Source organism: Triticum aestivum, chromosome 4B (assembly GCF_018294505.1).
Source record: "Triticum aestivum cultivar Chinese Spring chromosome 4B, IWGSC CS RefSeq v2.1, whole genome shotgun sequence".
In the NCBI taxonomy this organism is placed as follows: domain Eukaryota; kingdom Viridiplantae; phylum Streptophyta; class Magnoliopsida; order Poales; family Poaceae; genus Triticum; species Triticum aestivum.
The window spans coordinates 552,786,414-552,795,714 of NC_057804.1; the positions used below are offsets into that span (position 1 = coordinate 552,786,414).

Genomic DNA, 9,301 nt, shown 5'->3' on the forward strand with positions numbered 1-9,301 from the left:
GCTTCACCAGGCCAAAGTAGCTGCCGGGCAGGGGCTCGCCAGGCCACATCCGGACTATGAGGTCCCTCATGGCCTGTTCGGCCGCATTGTGGAGTTCGACCAGCTGCTTCAGTTGGTCACTCAGAGGCATCAGGTGTTCGGCCCCAGTATATTGGAGCCAGAAAAATTCTCCATAGAGCTCCCCTCTTCAGTGCGATAGAACTCTGCGGCATCCGAAATGATGTGTGGCAGATCTGCGAATGCCCCTGCAGAGCTCCGGATTCGTGTAAGTAAAAGAAATGACTCCACTACATGCTTGCTTTGCATAAAGAATGCCTTACCCTCCGTTATCTTCTTGGCCGCCTGGATTTCCTGGAGGGCCTTTTGGGCTTCGGCCTTGGTGTCGGCCGCGCTCTGAAGGGCCTTCGCAAGCTCAGATGCTTGCGTCTTGTAGTCATGCTCCAAGGAGTCGAACTTCTTGCCGAGCTCCTGGAGCTCCTGCTGTACCTCTCCCACCCGAGCATCTTGCTTCTCTCGCTCGGTGCGCTCCGTATCCTCCTTGGCTACGGCCACGGACAGCGCTTCCTTCAGGGCCGCCACTTCGGTCGCTGTCCCTATTAAAAGCCATGATGCTTTTTATTAGCATCAGCAACTTTTTATCCTCTATACGACATATGGACGGTGTTTCTCTTACCTTTGTTCGCCTCGAGCTGCTTCTTCACGAGGCCGAGCTCTTCTTCGACCTGCCCTAGTTTGCGCTTGAGTCCGGCAACCTCCCGTGGTTTTTTTTCACCCTCCGTTTGTCAGCAGCAGTGCATGTTTGATTCATACAGACAAATACTGTTAGCTTCCCGTGGTTTTTTTCACCCTCCGTTTGTCTTTTCTTTCCGAACACCAACCACAGTATCAAGGGCTACTGTCTATCGGGTGATATTTCCTCACACTTTCTTTACCTCAAAGCCTGTTAGAAGCTGGTGTAGGCTTCGGTCAATCCACTCTTGGCGGACCGAACCTTCTCAATCACCGTACCCATAAGTGTACGGTGTTCATCCTCGATGGAAGCGCCTCGAAGCACTTCCAACAAATTATCCGATGCCTCCGGCTGGGCAGAGGTCATCGGCACAAACGGCTCGCCCTCCTTCGTGAGGGACTGCTTACTGGAATCCAGAACCTTTGTAGGCTCCGGCGCACTAACCGGCTGGGAGCCAGACTTGCTGTGGCTCCCGTCAGCATAATCCATGGGGTTCTCACCCCCCATGTGTCCGGCGCCCGAAATTTTGCGTTGGGGCGTCTCCGGAACCATCGCCTCCTGCTTTGGCATCCTCTGGGGCAACACCTCGGTGTCATCCAAAGGTCGTGGGGAGGTTGCCGTCGGGAGTGAATTCATCTCCGACTCGTTCAGAGACTCCTCCGAAGATGACTCCTCGAGATCGGACCCAGCCGGACTGCATATACGTGTTCGGCGTCATTACAAACCATGAGGTCAAAGTCGCATGGAAAATATTATGGAATGCAGATACTTACGACCTTGCCCGGGGCTTGCCCGTGGGCAGTCACTCCTCATCGCTAAAAGCGGCGGTAGTGGAGTGATCGGGAAGGGACGCCTTTCCCTTCTTCGGTGTCCCGGCCTCCCCCGACGGGGTGGCCTTCCTTTTCTTCTCCTCCCTGGCGCGGGGAGGAGGCATCTCTTCATGTTTTCCCCCGTCTTCGAGGGGGGGGGGATCTTCCTCGTCGTCTTCGGATGACGATTCTATCACGGCCTTGCGTCGGAGACCTTTTCTGGTCCCCACGGCCACCTTCTTGGACCCTTCGGCCCCCTCAGTTGAGGCAGCCTTCCTCTTCCTCTCCTCTCCCTCATGGGAGGAGTGCGCCTCCTCGTCTTCTGGCGAGGTGTCTGGTGCGGCCTCGCGCCGGAGACCCTTCTGGGTCCCCGCGGCCTTCTTTTCGGCCTTTTTCTCCGGCACCTTGTAAGGCGCCGGAACCGGCATCTCCGCCAGGAGTGCGCCTACTGGGTCCTCAGGCAATGGAGCCGGACAGTCAATCCGCTCCGCCTTCTCCACCCAATATTGTTCGGTCAGCATAGTGACCTAAGAATCCTCCCACAAATGTACTAGGAAGGAAACATCTTGTAATAACCAGAGGACTTACCGGACTGGCGAGGCGGCTTGCGCTGAGCCCCCGGTCCTCAGAAAGGGGAGGAGGAACTTCACCGGTCTTCAACATCACCTTCCAGATTTCTTTGTGCGTTGTGTCGAAGAGCTCTAGCAGCATCTGGTTTTCGGCCGGGTCGAACTCCCACATATCAAATTCCCATCTTTGACACGGGAGGATCCGGTGAATGAGCATGACCTAGACCACGTTGACAAGCTTGTTCTTCTTGTCCCTCATACTTTTGATGCAGGTCTCGAGTCCGGTCAGCTCCATGGGTTCGCCCCAGGCCAGGCCCTTCTTCTCCCAGGAAGTGAGCCGCATGGGGATTCCAGATCTGAATTTGGGGGCCGCCACCTAGTTGGCGTCGCGCGGCTCGGTGATGTAGAACCACCCTGATTGCCACCCCTTTATGGTCTCCACGAAGGATCCATTGAGCCATGTAACATTGGGCATTTTGCCCACCATGGCACCTCCGCACTCCGCCTGTTAGCCGCTCACGATCTTCGGCTTCATGCAGAAGATTTTCAGCCACAGGCCGAAGTGAGGATTGATGCGGAGAAAGGCCTCGCACACGATGATGAACGCCGAGATGTTGAGGACGAAATTCGGGGCCAGATCGTGAAAATCTATCTCGTAGTAGTACATAAGCCCGCGGACGAACGGGTGGAGTGGAAATCCTAGTCCGCAGACGAAATGAGGGAGAAATACTACTCTCTCCCGAGACCTCGGAGTGGGGGTAATCTGTCCCTCTGTTGGAAGCCTGTGTGCGATACTCTTGGCCAGGTATCCGGCCTCCCAGAGCTTGGTGATGTTCTCCTCTGTGACAGAGGAGGCCATCCACTTGCCTCCCGCTCCGGACATGATGCGATCCTACGGAGAAGGTGAGAACTTGGGTGCTGGAGCTCAAGGGTGCGAGAACGGATGAGCAAAGGAGGAACAAGGTGTGGGTGAAATGGGAGATCTCAGTCCCTTTATAAAGGTGATATAGAATGTGCGCCTCCCCGCTTGCCTCTCGAAATCTCTTATCTTTCCAAGCGCCTTGATTGATGGCGCTGGTTGGGTTACCCATACCCGTATTGATGGGGATCCCGTGATAAGGGGACACGGTCTCTGCTTTGACAAGACATGCCAAAGAAACTGCCTCGCGATGTGTGCGGGAGCAGGTTGTAAAAACGGTTCGAATAAGTTACCGAGCCGTGGCGTGATGTCACACAACAAAGAGTAGTCAGCAGATCAGATTCGTGGATTATTATTCTCTCTATGATGGTATATGGAATTTATCTTGCAGATCCAGTGTCCTTGTGTTCGGAATTAATTTTGGAATATTCGGAGGTGGAACCCGCCTCGCAATGCCGAAGAAAACCCACGCGTCGAACTCATCGTCATTGAAGCCTGGTTCAGGAGCTACTGAGGGAGTCCTGGATAAGGGGGTATCCGGACAGCCGGACTCTATACTTTGGCCGTACTGTTGGACTATGAAGATACAAGACAGAAGACTTCGTCCCGTGTCCGGATGGGACTCTCCTTGGCGTGGAAGGCAAGCTTGGCGATTCGTATGTAGACCTCCTCCTTTGTAAACCGACTCTGTGTACCCTAGCCCCCTCCGGTGTCTATATAAACCAGAGGGTTTAGTCCGTAAAACAGAACAACAATCATACCATAGGCTAGTTTCTAGGGTTTAGCCTCTCTGATCTCGTGGTAGATCAACTCTTGTAATACTCATATCATCAAGATCAATCAAGCAGGAAGTAGGGTATTACCTCCATCGAGAGGGCCCGAACCTGGGTAAACATCGTGTCCCCAGCCTCCTGTTACCATTAGCCTTAGATGCACAGTTCGGGACCCCCTACCCGAGATCTGCCGGTTTTGACACCCACACCGACGTTGTCGCTTTGGTTGCTTCTCAAGAGGATTATCCTCCCTTGCATCCTTCCGTTCCTCGCCGTTGTTTTCCTTGGGTGTGTCCACCATGTATATATATATATCATATGATGAGGTGGTTGTCCAACGCCCTTTAGGCGGTGGTTCCTGTTCTTCTCCTGCATCGTCGACCATACCATCGATGTCTTCGGAGTCGAAATCAAGCATGTCGGTTTAGTTGTCGACAATGGCTATTAAGTGGGTGGTGGATGGGGAATGAATTTCTTCGTCGTCCGCCTCCCACTCAAGCCGGACATAGTTCGGCCAAGAGTCTCCTGACAGGGAGAGAGATTTCAGTGAATTTAGCACTCGCCCTTGAAAGATATCCGTGGAGGTAAACTCCATAATCGGTGCCCAATCAGATTCGATAGGCACGGATGCATGCAGTTCGGAGCCTATGGCCAGAGACGAGTCCGAGGGTCCGATGACACATACCTCATTGGGGGCAAAGTCTGTGTTCGGCTCTAATGCCGCTGATTGTGCGGCCTCCATGGCAGGGTCCATCCACCCGTCCTCGGATGGCACGATCTGCTCTCGATTAAGAGCCAGGGCAATCGCAGATGTAATCTCCCGAACACCGTCCGATGGAAGATCTAAGTCATGCTCATCATTACTGTCTGCAGTGGGTTTTACAGTGTTTTTTACTATGTTGTCCTGTCGTATCCCTAGCTCTTACATCATACTCCCTTCGTCCGAATTAAATGTCGCAGAAATGGATAAAACTGGATGAATCTAGAACTGAAATACGCCTAGACCCATCCATTTCTTTCCGGATGGAGGGAATACATGTCAATATGTCATGTCTTTCTATTCTTCAGTACCTATTCCATCTCTGTTGTAGCATGTTTTATAACTGAATCACCATTCTTCTATATACGGCATGCAAGGGGAAGACGGCTATGTTAGAACCTGAAGGGTTACAAACCAGGTCTTTGCAAAAGATCCAAACGCCAGGAGATAATAAACCAACTCCATGTTTCATAGATACTTCTCCAGCACAGATAAACCCAACTCCCACTGATAATAAGCAGATTCCAGTGGCCAAAGAACTAGTCCGCCCCAGTCTAGCAAAAGAATGTCAACTCCATTCTAAGAAGCGTGTACGTATCCTTGCATCATTAAATTTTATAGCATTCTGATCATATTTTCTACATGTTTCTTACCCATCTCACTTTTAGAAAATAAGGTTAAACGATAGAAGACTTCCTCCATTGGGATCGTATTCGACGAAAATATCTTGCGGGAATTCTCTGTGCTCCAATGCTGATGTAAATACCTGTTGTATATCACTATATTTTTATATCAACATATATTTTGTTAATCGGCGTGAATCTTACCTTTATCTAATCTAAAATTAGTTGTAGCAAAATGTTAAAGGCGCCAATGTTGATTTTTGTAAGGAAAACTACCTGGTAGTTTTGCGTACTGAGCTGCATGAATGTACTATCTCATTGTCGGAGTAATGGGCCACGGGTAGGCTCACCCGAGTCCCATGATTTATCAAGACTTTTGGGCCAGCTGGGCCCCAAGCCGAAGCTCCGCCCTCTGGGGCCGGTTGGCTCAGCTGCCGGCTGCCATAGGGCGGTCGACCCAAGGCTGTGACGCTCCGAGTGACCGGCTCCTGGCAGCCGCCCTCCAGAGAGGGAGGCTACAAGCAGGCGGCTACTTCACGACTACAGGGCGGCCGAGCTCCCGTAAAGAGTACAAGACAAAGCATGGCTACAGTGAAGCCCGTCGCCTCCCACGCCCGAAATGAGCATGGCTACAGTGCTCCATACAGACGGAGATCTCCACACGACGGCACTGTGCCGTATCTACCCTGACGTCACTACAAGAAATATGTCAACTTGTGACCACCACTATTGGTCAGTGAAAGGTCACAAATTTCCATTTACGACCTTTTTGTGACCAAAAACAGAAGGTCAAAAGCTGGCCGTCATAAACTGACTATAGCGACCTTTCTTCTGGAATGGTCAAAGACGTTTACGACCAAAATATTCCTACTATGGCATTTTGGTCACTAGCAACCTCCCCCAGGCCACGTAGGCATCCAACGTGGCAAGCTGATGTGGCACAAGATTCAGCCCGGTCCAATTCGATTTTCTACAGGGGCCGAGCCCAACAATTCGGCCTTTTTACTGTATATTTTCTCTATTAATTTTCTCTAGCTACATGGGCCTAGCCCAACAATTTGGCCTTTTTATTTTATGGGTCATGGCCTTTTTGTACAACAGTTTTAGTTTTTTTTATAAAATGGGTCCACTAGTCAAACAGATCCCACTTATCAGGATCTGATAAGTGGGTCCTAGCTATTAGGCCCAGATTCTTCATATTTCAATTTGACAATAAGAAAATAACTAGTAGTTAAATTGGCAAGGAAAAACACACAAGATACTTCAAATAACAATAGCCAGATTCAATACAAGCTCTACAAATGACACGTCCTACAAGCTGTAGCATATACAAGCTTATTTACAAGCTCTACAAATGACAAGTCCTACAAGCTGTAGCATTTACAAGTTCTACAAGTTACACGTAATACAAGCTTAGCTGATACAAGCTCTACAACTATGGGAATCAGTTACAAGCTCTACAAGTATTTTCTTCTTCTACATGTAGCTCCTTCAATAGCGATCAAATGCCGGCTCACTGGAGAGTCAGGACTGGGCCTTCCACGGACGCCCTGTTACATGAATCAGCTGATAAAAATTAGAAAAACTGGAGACAATATATTATGAACATTCCATTCAAAAAAGGAGTAACTCAGTTGAAGTGAACACAGCAGCAGTTTTTCTCATTGAAGTGAACACAGCAGCAGTTTTTCTCATTGAAGTGAACACAGCAGCAGTTTTTCTCATTGAAGTGAACACAACAGCAGCAGTTTTTCTCATACAGTATGTGTCTTAATATAACTCCTAAGAAATGTTCACAACCTGAATTAACTACACTTTTTCTCATTGAAGTGAACACAGCAGCAGTTTAATCAACAACCCCATACTTTACTATAGAATGTTTCTTCTGAATGCATAGCTTAAAGGCGGGGCGGGGCTGAGAATCATCATAACAGGATATGTATATATATATGTAGAGAGAGAGAGATCACCTTAACAATAGATGGTGGGCATCCTCGCCGGATCGGAGCAGCTTGTCCCTGGCCCTCCCCACGGGATGGTACCAAACTGCACACACACCAAGCAAGAGAGCACGCATCAGATCATATGAGAAAATGAACAAAAAATAGAGAGGAGGAGGAGAGGGGTCACCTTGGCAACAGATGAACAAACTTTGGTCATTTGGCTCTGTCCTCGCCGGATTGAAGCATCTTGTCCTTTGGCCCTGTCCACACACCAAGCAAACTGCAGAAAAAACACGCAATGAAAAACTGAAGATCACAGTGTATGGAAAACTGAAGATCATAGTGATGATAACATACAAACAAAGGATCTTTGGCCCATCAAGTTTTAAGACAAAAAAAGAGCAAAACCAACAATGCTACAAATCAGAGATTACAGGAACAACAACAGAAGGTTGTTTAACAAGTTTGAACGGCCACTATATATAGCACAATGTATGTAATGTAAAATTTCTGGATGAACAAGCTTTAATGGCTACAGTATTGTGATATTGTGATAATGGGAGGAGGCTTCCCATAAAACAGCAGGAAAATGCACTACTATTGTGATATTCCTCCCATAAAAAACACTAATATTCCAGTAGAGATCAAATGCTTGTGAGCAGGAAAATAATGGTACATTCACAACTTCAGTTCGGGTAAATATCACCACATGTATCAGTATACAGGCAGCAATAGTATCATCGAGCACAGAAAAACAGCAGCTTGACCCATGTAAGTCATAGCTCTTTAGAGAGAAAGAAAGAACAGGTTCAGCTAGCTATGTATTCATAGTTGAGAGCTAAGCAATTTGTTTGTTTATGCTGTAATTGACAGACCTAGTACAAGAAACAAGCCAAGTGAAACAATATTGACTAATTCGATGGCAATACAAGCTAATCTACTTAGCTAGTAGGTGACCATCCAATCCATGATGCAGCAGCAGGTGCAAATATGATATGATGTGAAGAAGAAGCTAGCTGGAGAGGTTGGGGATGAAACCAAAATTACAAACCATTGGCGGACCTCACATCACCACAGTTTTATCATTTTATAAGCAACTGGAAACTATGCAGAGCAGAGCAGACCGGACAGTAAAAGAATTATCAAGTAGGGCAAAACAGCAGCGTGGCCATCAACTCATAGCCCTGAAGAAAGAAAGAACCAATAGGGTCAGCTACTTATTTATTCAGAATTGAGAGTTGAGCAATCATTAGAAAACTAAAGATACTGCTCAGCTAACTAAATAACACATGATTCAGTACACACTTGAGCTTTTATGTTTGGAGGATCAGGTTGGTTAAACAGATACAGTGGATGGAACATAGCAGAGATAGGCTAGTATAGCTCCAGTTTTAGTCATCCCAAAGGAATATTCATAGCAAAGCAAGATAGGTTGAAGCTAGACAAGCGGATTTCGAGTGTTGATAAGCACCAGAATGCTAGCAAATTGGCCTATATTTATATGTTCACTTCTCTTTATAATTCACTAATGCAAAGGTGCAAATCTTCATCCTTCTTTAATGACGACACAGATAAACAAGTTTTATCCAAAAAAGGTGTCTAAACAATTCAATCACTGATCCCTGACCTGCATGGATCAGGCGCATGTAGAAAACTGAGTGAACAAGGCCATGCGAGCTCACCTAATCGAGCTAGTGTTGCACACGAGGATGCCTTGGACGAGGGCGGCAGGGTCGGTTGAGGACCGCAGCGGCAGAGGCGACTGTGCCTGCAGCGGCGGAGGCCCCGCCTTCGTCTGACGCTGTCGAGGGCGGCAGATCTGTCGAGGTACACGGCGGCGACAGCTGCTGCATGGGGAGGGGGGCTGTGGCCGGCGTGTAGCTTGGGTGGATCCTCCTTGAGGAGCTTGGCCTTGGCGCGGCGGATCTCTGCGTTGAGCACGCACCGTCGATGGTGGGAGAGGCGGCCGCCCGAGCAAATCAATGAGAAGGGGTCAGAGGTCGTGGCCATGCGAGGCAAATCGCCAGTAAAACGACTCAGCTGCGGGAGGAGACGGACCTGATTTGGCCGGCGGGGACCGCTGCGTGTCCTCGCCATCGAGGATCTGGCCGCCGTCTCGCTCGCACGGCCTGGATCCGCCCGCCGCGTCGTGGTCAGAGTGGAGAAGATGGCGAG

The 9,301-nt window shown here is 49.0% G+C and overlaps 1 long non-coding RNA gene across 1 annotated transcript; it reads right to left on the bottom strand.

Annotated features, from left to right (window-relative positions):
- Positions 1 to 6,559: 6,559 nt before the first annotated feature.
- Positions 6,560 to 7,503, bottom strand: LOC123095198 (uncharacterized). Its single transcript, XR_006446119.1, has 3 exons — positions 7,314 to 7,503; positions 7,154 to 7,229; positions 6,560 to 6,733 (listed from the first exon to the last, which is right to left on the bottom strand). It is a non-coding gene; the product is annotated as an uncharacterized lncRNA (long non-coding RNA).
- Between the last annotated feature and the right edge of the window lie 1,798 nt (positions 7,504 to 9,301).